The 8476-nt window shown below is 41.3% G+C and overlaps 1 pseudogene; it reads left to right on the top strand.

The window, feature by feature from the left end:
- Positions 1-644: 644 nt before the first annotated feature.
- LOC136545729 (cysteine-rich receptor-like protein kinase 10) lies at positions 645-8115 on the top strand (annotated as a pseudogene).
- The last annotated feature ends 361 nt before the right edge of the window (positions 8116-8476 follow it).

The raw sequence follows: 8476 nt of genomic DNA, 5'->3' as shown, positions 1-8476 counted from the left end.
GCTTTGCTGCCTCTGTCACTGGTTCTTTGACCTCTCTAGGTGGATGCTTTGCCATCGTGGCCTGGTCCGCTCCGTAGACAGCTTTTGTGTTGATGTATCTTCTCGCGGGTTATGGCTAGTAGGGTTTTGGGGTCGTGGGTTCTTCCTCTTCGCTACTCTTCCTCTATTTTTATGTATCTGGTAATCTCTGGATTACCTAGGTTGTAACTTGTTAAACTATGCTTCCTCTGAATGAAAAACGTGTCACGAGGACACGATGGAGAAAAATATGAAGCTGAGACGAATGCGTTCAGCAGCTTCGGGCACAGCACGAGTGCCCGCGGAGCCCTGGCCTGGTGGAAACGAAGCCTCCCCGCGTTCCTACCGAGCCTGGCCGGGGCGCTCCTTTCGCATCTAGCGGGACAGGCCCAAAGCCAAGACCAGGACACCAAACAGCCGAAATCTGCATGAGGGCATGCATGGCTGCTGGCATGCGGCGTACCAAACACGCCCATAACGTACATGACGGGCTGCCTTGATGTCTCAAGTAGTCATTACTTTGCTTTGACCACCCAAGGGCACACATGCATGTTTCTCTCAAAACATTATTACGAACCATGAGGATACAGAGTCAAACATAACGGACCATGATGAGTATATAAAAGGCGCAAGTATTATAGAATAGAACACAAGTGTGCTGCATCGATCGACAGCTAGCTTCTCTCTTTGGCTCAACCACACTCAAGTACTAGTACAATATATACTATGAGCCTTTGGGCATGGCGATGGCGCCTCGGCCTCCTCCTCTCCTGCTTGCTGCCCCTGCCACCGTTGGCTAATGGTGACAGCACCTACGCCACCGTCTGCGGCAAAACCGGCAAGTACAAGATCAACAGCACCTACCAAGACAACGTCCAGGACGTTACGAACTACCTCGTCAACTATCCTACCTTCACTGCCGGCACTGGCTTTGCGAGTACGAGCTCCGGCGCCGCCCCCGACGTGGTGTACGGCCTCGGCCTTTGCCGTGGGGACACCCCGGACAACGTCACCTGCTACGAGTGCCTCTCCACGGCTTCCGAGATGGCGCCGCTGCTCTGCCCGCGCGACAAAGACGCGACCTTGTTCTATGACGGCTGCATCATGCGCTTCTCTAACCAGGACTTCCTGGGAACCATGGACAACGAGCCCGTGGTCGTGCTCAACGAAACGATGACGAAGCCGGCCGCGCTGGCCAGCAGCTTCGATGCCCTGGTGGGCCGCCTCATGAACAAGACGGCGGAGCATGCGGCGGCGAGCAGCATCCCCACCAAGAAGATGGCCACCGGTGAGGCCGTGTTTGACACTGACGCGGGGGACGATCAGCCGACAAAGGTGTACAGCTTGGTGCAGTGCACGCCCGACCTGACTCCAGCGGGGTGCAGTCGGTGCCTCGAGCATGTCCTGGGCATCTTGGCACTCAGGAGGCCTGGCTCTCTGGGAGAGAGGGTGGCAGGGGTGAGGTGCAACCTCCGGTTCCAGGTGTACCCGTTCTATATTGGCGAGACCATGGTAGTCTTGGAGGGTTCGGGTTCGGCGGCACCATCACCTGCGCCGATGTCGTCAAGTCCGCTGCTGCCTCCCAGTCCCAGGCCGGTGACGCCGGCGGCAAGTCCTCCGAACAATAATAAGAAAGGTACGTAGTGCAAGCAAAGCACTTGGTTTTCCCTTTTTTTTCTCAATAGTATGTAGCCGTGGGATATACGTAGATTCGTGCGTTTTCTGTTCAGTTAGTTTATTTGGATTTATTATTCCCCTTTCAAATCCCTCCCAACTGTTTCCTCCCAAAATCATCTCCATGGAAGCTGACCATTCGAGTCCTGAATTTGAAGGGGTGTATATGATTACATATGCTCCTAAGTTCAGTAAGAAAACACTCACGGGCTATTACTATTTTTTTCACGAACATGGCTTATTTCATTAAGGGGTCAAAAAAACGCTAAATCTATACGGCGCTCGGGTGAAATTTGGCCGCATGTCACTCGATCTCCCGTCTGATCTCGCTGTGAACGGAGGGGGATCATGCGGGTGCATGCGGTGCAGGTGAAAGGTGGCGGTGCGGGGTGCATGCGGTGCAGGTGCTGCTGCGCGCCTGCGACCATGACGCGCGATGGTAAGCCGTGGAGGGCAAGTGCATGCAGCTTTGCTGCAGGTGCAGTGACTGCTTTGCTACAGCATGTATATTTATTGTTTCAGTAGGAGCAAATTACACCTCATTGTACCGTATTTTACTATCTCTATTTAGGTGTAAATTCCGTGCTCGATTGGTGTAAATTGATTATTCGTAAATAGGAATGTCAGAATTATTCGTAAACAGATCAGTTCATTTGGTTTGGTTAGTTTGCTCATTTTTGTTAATATGTATTCTGCAATTTGTATTTCTGTCTATTCTTTTTAAATTTCTTCCGATTTGCCTTCCATAGAACTGATCTGATAATTTTTTTATTTGCAATTTGTATATTTTTATATGATTTTCCTTTTGTTTTATTCTATTTGCCTTTCCATAAATAAATCTGTTTATTTGTTTATTTTCTAGATCTGGATCTTGTGGTTTCTATAAATCGGGTGATTCATGGCTTCAAATCACTCGATTGTGTCTGGTTGGCAAAATCGAGCGATTTTTACCCTTGTCTCACTCGGGTGTCAGGATGCTATAAATCACCTGAGTTTGTAAAAGGTTAGAAACCAAGCAAAGGAAAATAATAAAAATTACAAACCTTAGGCGTAAGGAAACTAGCGACGACTGAATATGCTTGAAGCCTGCCAGCAGATGTTTGGTACTTCTATTCTTGATATATCACTGTACTCCGTATCTTTTTTTTTTCAGGAACAAAAACTAAGATTTGGATAATTGCAGTGAGTGTGCCCCCTCGTACTTCTATTCTTGTGTATCTTTTTTGCCTTTACGTGGACTCGCTCAAGACATTCAGACAAGGGTAAGGAGTTTCTTTTTCCCTTAGTTTGCTCGCTAATCTTGAGATATTTCTTTGACAGAAAACTGAATCAGATGTATCCTAACTATTCATGAAGTGACACTTTAATTAGTTCAATGGTTTCTTCTAAGTTCAAAGGGATTGTATTATTGCACCCTCGCTTTTAAAAAGCCAGCAAAACAGAGTACATAGGGAAAAAAGAGAAGCCCATTATTGACCTTAAAATTTCATATTTGATTATTGTTCTGATTTTAACGGTGGTTTTGCTGACATGGAGCAGCGGGCGGGGCACTCCACCATGGTTGGTGAACCGTCCGTAGCGCTGGTACCTGAGGAACCAGGCTAGGAACGGCAAGCCAGGACCCGCTTTCACAGAGGTGGGCCCAGCCAGCATGCGCCTAGAACCATGCCCACGCTGACGTGTAGGGGTTAGAATCGGCCCCGATGGCCGATGGGGAGTAGCGGCCAACATCATCAGGTCGCTGCCACTAGCATTGTCGCTAGTCGTGCCATCGTTCTAGACAACGGCCATGTGTTTTGAGTGGCGCTAGCTTCTCGCGCATGGAGACAGCGTGGTGGTGTCTAAGGATGAGCATTCAGCTCACCCAAAAATTTTGGGTTAGGTAATTCAAGTATTAAATATTGCTATCCGATGTTGTCGTGAAATTTGGGATACCCGATAATTCAGATTCGGGTTAAGGGTTTATCTGATATTACCCGAAAATTGACAAAAACAACAATTTTGATGGAATTCCATTAGCATTTTAAAACAATAAACAACGGTCTTTCAAATCACTATCAATTAATAACAAATCAATTATCAAGCTAACATAGATCTACAATGAGCCATATCAAACAATACATTTACACTGCACCAAATCACTTCGTGTCTTCATATTAGAAATAGAAGGACAAAGATTTGAGATATTTTGGGTACCGAGAAACGTTACCCGAACTAAATTCGTGTTTTTATAGTTACTATCTGAAACTATGTTCCGGTATTTCGGGTTTGGTACTTCGAGTCCGGGTTTGAATAGTTTAGGTTTAGGAATTGAGTATCGGGTATTTGTCGGCCCCTAGTGGTGTCTACTGTTGATGAGAGGTGGGCAAGAAATGACAGTAATGTAGCTCCATTCAGCACCAAGGATGCCTCCTTGTGCTCATGAGAAGCCATTGAGCAGCTCACCATGGATAGAGACAACGTGATTGGTGAAATCGAGAGCAGCGGCAATGATCTCTACCATGGGCTCTCGATGGTGACTGAGAGCTAAGGGGAGTGAGAGGTATGGGCGCCAGGTGGAAAAGGGTGAATATGGTAGAAACCCTAAAAATCTGTTGTTGATTATTAAAAAAAATATGTTTGTTGATATATATTGCCCCTTATGTTTTATTTATAGGTATGTATGGCAGAGAATACAAGTTAAGTTGTACTAAGCCCAATCCTATTCCATCTCTACGATTCTATCTTTATCTCTAGAGTTTATTTTCATCTCTATATATCTCTAAACATATATATCTTTTTACTTCGAATACGCCACCTAGGATGGAGAGGTCCACGCCCACGACAAAGGTGGCTCTCCACGGTTAAAGAGAGAAGGGGAATAGAGAGAGTTTAAGAGAGAGAGGGGGAGATACAGACGTCATGGAGAGGGGAAGAGAGAGGGTCTAATGAGTGGGCCCACTACCTACTTGACATCCACATTAGCAAAACCACTATATTGAAACCAACATAGAGGGTGTTCGGCTGGCTGGTGGTTGGCTGGCTGGCTGGCCAGCCCACTCACAAAAGCACTGTTTTCAGACAGAACATTATTTTTCTCTCACAACAATCAGCCGGAACAGTATTTTGGCTTATTTTTCAGTCCTGCCGAACAGACTCATAATAGCCAAATATGAACACTTTTGATAGTTTATTAATGGCCAAAGATTTCTATTTTAGACATAAATAGCCAAAATCAAACTCCAACTATAGCTGAGTGTCTAAAAATGGACTTCTCCTATATAAAAAATAGTCTGAATTTAGAGAGTGTCCGGTACACGTATTGGTCACTGCAAATTTGGGTCACTTGGGCTATTTCCATTGGATGTACAAGCTTATATCATGATGTGGTTCCATAAGCTCCATCAATAAGATTTTCTTATGTGCTTCACTTTTTAAAAAAACTTATAGATACAATAAATAATGTAAGGTCAAATATAGGAAAGAAAGCAAACTTTTAACACACTATACCACAAATTTTCTCAAGTTTTTGCATTCGGACACGTTCCAAAACATGTTACATCTAAGAACTTTTTGAGAACTCACACAGTTTCAATTCCAAGTGGTATGGTGAGAATCTACCATGCTGAGAATGAAATTTCTCATAATTTGCATGTTCATAGACTTATGGTTGCAGTTCATTGCAATCTTAAGAACCAATTAAGTTCATTAGGTTGGAGTTCAATGTGGACTGCTGTACAAATTAAGGATCTCCAAGATTTTTTTGTTTCTCAATCGCAATGTTTCTGAAATGTCATCATGCGTATGTTAGGAAACAAGAATTCACAATTGCAAGAAGATGCACCGCGTGACACACAGGGACCAGTCAGCATATGGAGGATGGAAGAGAGTTGCACTGAATTCTCAATGTTTGATTTCTCTCATATAGCAGATGCTACGAACAAGTTTTCAGATGGAAATAAACTCGGAGAGGGTGGTTTTGGTCGAGTCTACAAGGTAAAATACTTAACATATATGTCTTATATATTACTAAAAGAGCTCAAATATCTAGTAAAAATATGAAATCCATTAGATACACATTTAAAAGTATTTCACAGATCTAGTGTGATGTTCCCAATCACCATGTTATAGGGCATTGTCTTGTTTTTGCAATCTGTTTCTAGAACATAAACAAAACACATTTAGTTGGAGTCAAGACTACATAGTACAAAATGATGTGTATTTTGCGATGGACGTACATTGACTCTATGGTCTTTTTCTTTCTTTTAGGAAAGTTAGTTTGTCATTCTTGTGGACACAAAATGTACCTTAAACAACAAAAGTATGCACTAACTTACAACATCATAAATATTCACAGTTAGTTCCAGTATAAAGTTTCTTTACTCTTGACTTTTTTTAGATAATGAAAAGAAATATCTGGCTTCATCCTCCAACAAGAGGAATCAGACAACCTTATTACACCTCAAAATCACAAAGAACTCAAAAGGAGAGTTTACAACAAGTATAACTCAAAACCCAATTCTGGAAATAAAAGGCCTTCCAAAAGACACAAAGAGTCTCATTGCTAAATGATTATCTTCTGAAATAGTTAGTTATTACTGATGATGAAAAAAATACTTGGTTCCTTCTAGTTATTAAATATTAAAATCAATAAGAATTTTGAATTGTTTAGGGACAACTACCAAACGGACTCGAGATAGCAGTGAAAAGACTAAACCCACACTCAGGACAAGGTTTAACTGAGTTCAAGACTGAGATTCAGCTTATTGCGAAGCTTCAACACATGAATTTAGTGAGACTCTTGGGATGCTGCATTCAAGGAGAAGAGAAGATATTGATATATGAATACATGTCAAATAGAAGTTTGGACTTCTTTATCTTTGGTATGTTATACAAAGTTCTCTTATATACAATATAATAACTCATGTTCACCATGCTTTGCAGTTTGCTGCACCTCTATTGTATTTATATGCCATTTGCCATGTATACACAGATACAACAAGAAGATCATTATTAAACTGGAGCAAGAGGCGTCATATAATTGAAGGGATAGCTCAAGGACTGTTGTACCTCCACAAGCACTCACGCCTTCGGGTCATACACAGAGACCTAAAAGCGAGCAATATTCTCTTAGACGATAATATGAGCCCTAAGATTTCTGATTTTGGCCTTGCTCGAATATTTGGATCAAATGAAACTCATGCAAATACAAGTAGAGTTGTGGGGACCTAGTAAGATCATAGCCTAGCTATAGTACTAATCATAACATCTAAATGAACAATTGTTTTGTCAATTAGAAATTTGATTTAGTTTATTTGTTCTGTGTAGTGGTTATATGGCTCCTGAGTATGCATCGGAGGGCCTATTCTCAGTCAAATCTGACGTCTTCAGTTTTGGAGTGCTGCTCTTGGAAATAATTAGTGGTAAACGAAACATTGGGTTTCATGAAACAGGGAATTTTTCAAATCTTCTTGGATATGTGAGTAACACTGACCTTTCCTTTTCAAGGACATGTGAGTAAAATTTACCGAAAGGAAAAGTACTACAATAGTTGTGTAACTTATCCTCTAATAATACTTTGTTTTGTTTCATGACTAATTACTTCAATTTACTAATCTTGTTTTAGACATAAATTTCACTACATTGAGGTTACCGGTATTTGAACCTGCTGCTAATTCTCTATAACTAGTAATGTTATTTGTAAGGATATTATATTTACTTCACTTAACAAATACTCCATCCAGTTCCATAGTTCTAATCATTTTGGACAAGATTGCGATCAAACCTTTTAAACTTTAACTATAAATTATTTTTGAAGTACTTAGTTTGAAGAGACTAAGACAGTATGTATATATTAGTCTTAAAAAGTACTTCATTAAAATTTTATATTTGCTATTTTTTTATGTGTGTATAATAAACAAAGTTATATTCCCTCTCAAAAGAAACAAAGTTATATTTTAGAGACCGCAACGCTGTCCAAAACGACAAGAATCATGGAACACAAGGGATTTCTGTAGCACTAATTCATTTTGAGTATGTTTTCCACTGCATTAGTTCATTATCACTTATGACTACCACATTTTCAGGCATGGATTCTATGGAAAGAGGAAAAGTGGAATGAAGTTATTGACCCGTGTCTAGATACTAGTCATCAAAACATGGAGGTAAGGAGATTAATCAACATCTCACTGATGTGCGTGCAAGACAACGCTGTAGATCGACCAAACATGACAGATATTATCTCTCTTCTTATGAACGAGAGCACAAGCTTGCCCGATCCAAAACAGCCAGCTTACTTCAATATAAGGACAGTGAACAAAGAAGAATGTGTGATTGATTTAGAGAAATCAAACAGCATAAATGATGTTACCAGCTCACCCCCAAATGGTAGATAGATGGACCGTATGCTTGACTGTACTCTATTTTGTAAGGCTACGTTTTAAACTTGATTCCTGATGGTAACAAATTGTTTTGTGATGGTGGGTTGGATTCCTTTTGATTTCAAGCTGTTTGATATTTATCTTACTAACTCCATGCTATTTTTCAATAAGTAGAGTGGTTATACAAAATGATCCACACCATGTTGTGATTAAGCCATCAACAAAGTGTCCACCTAGTTAGGCCTCTAGAGATTCTGAAAAGCGCTTATAAAACTTGGATTTTGGTGTAGGTTTGATTATTGCTAGTTCTGGATATTAAGAGTTTGTAATACTCTTCAAGAACATAAAGTCAGTAATGCCCTCAACTATTTTGGGTGCCGTGTGTTACCATTTGGTGCTAAAACAGAAAATGCATAACTATTATT

Source organism: Miscanthus floridulus, chromosome 3, assembly GCF_019320115.1.
Source record: "Miscanthus floridulus cultivar M001 chromosome 3, ASM1932011v1, whole genome shotgun sequence".
Lineage (NCBI taxonomy): Eukaryota > Viridiplantae > Streptophyta > Magnoliopsida > Poales > Poaceae > Miscanthus > Miscanthus floridulus.
This window is presented reverse-complemented; position numbering and strand designations above follow the sequence as displayed.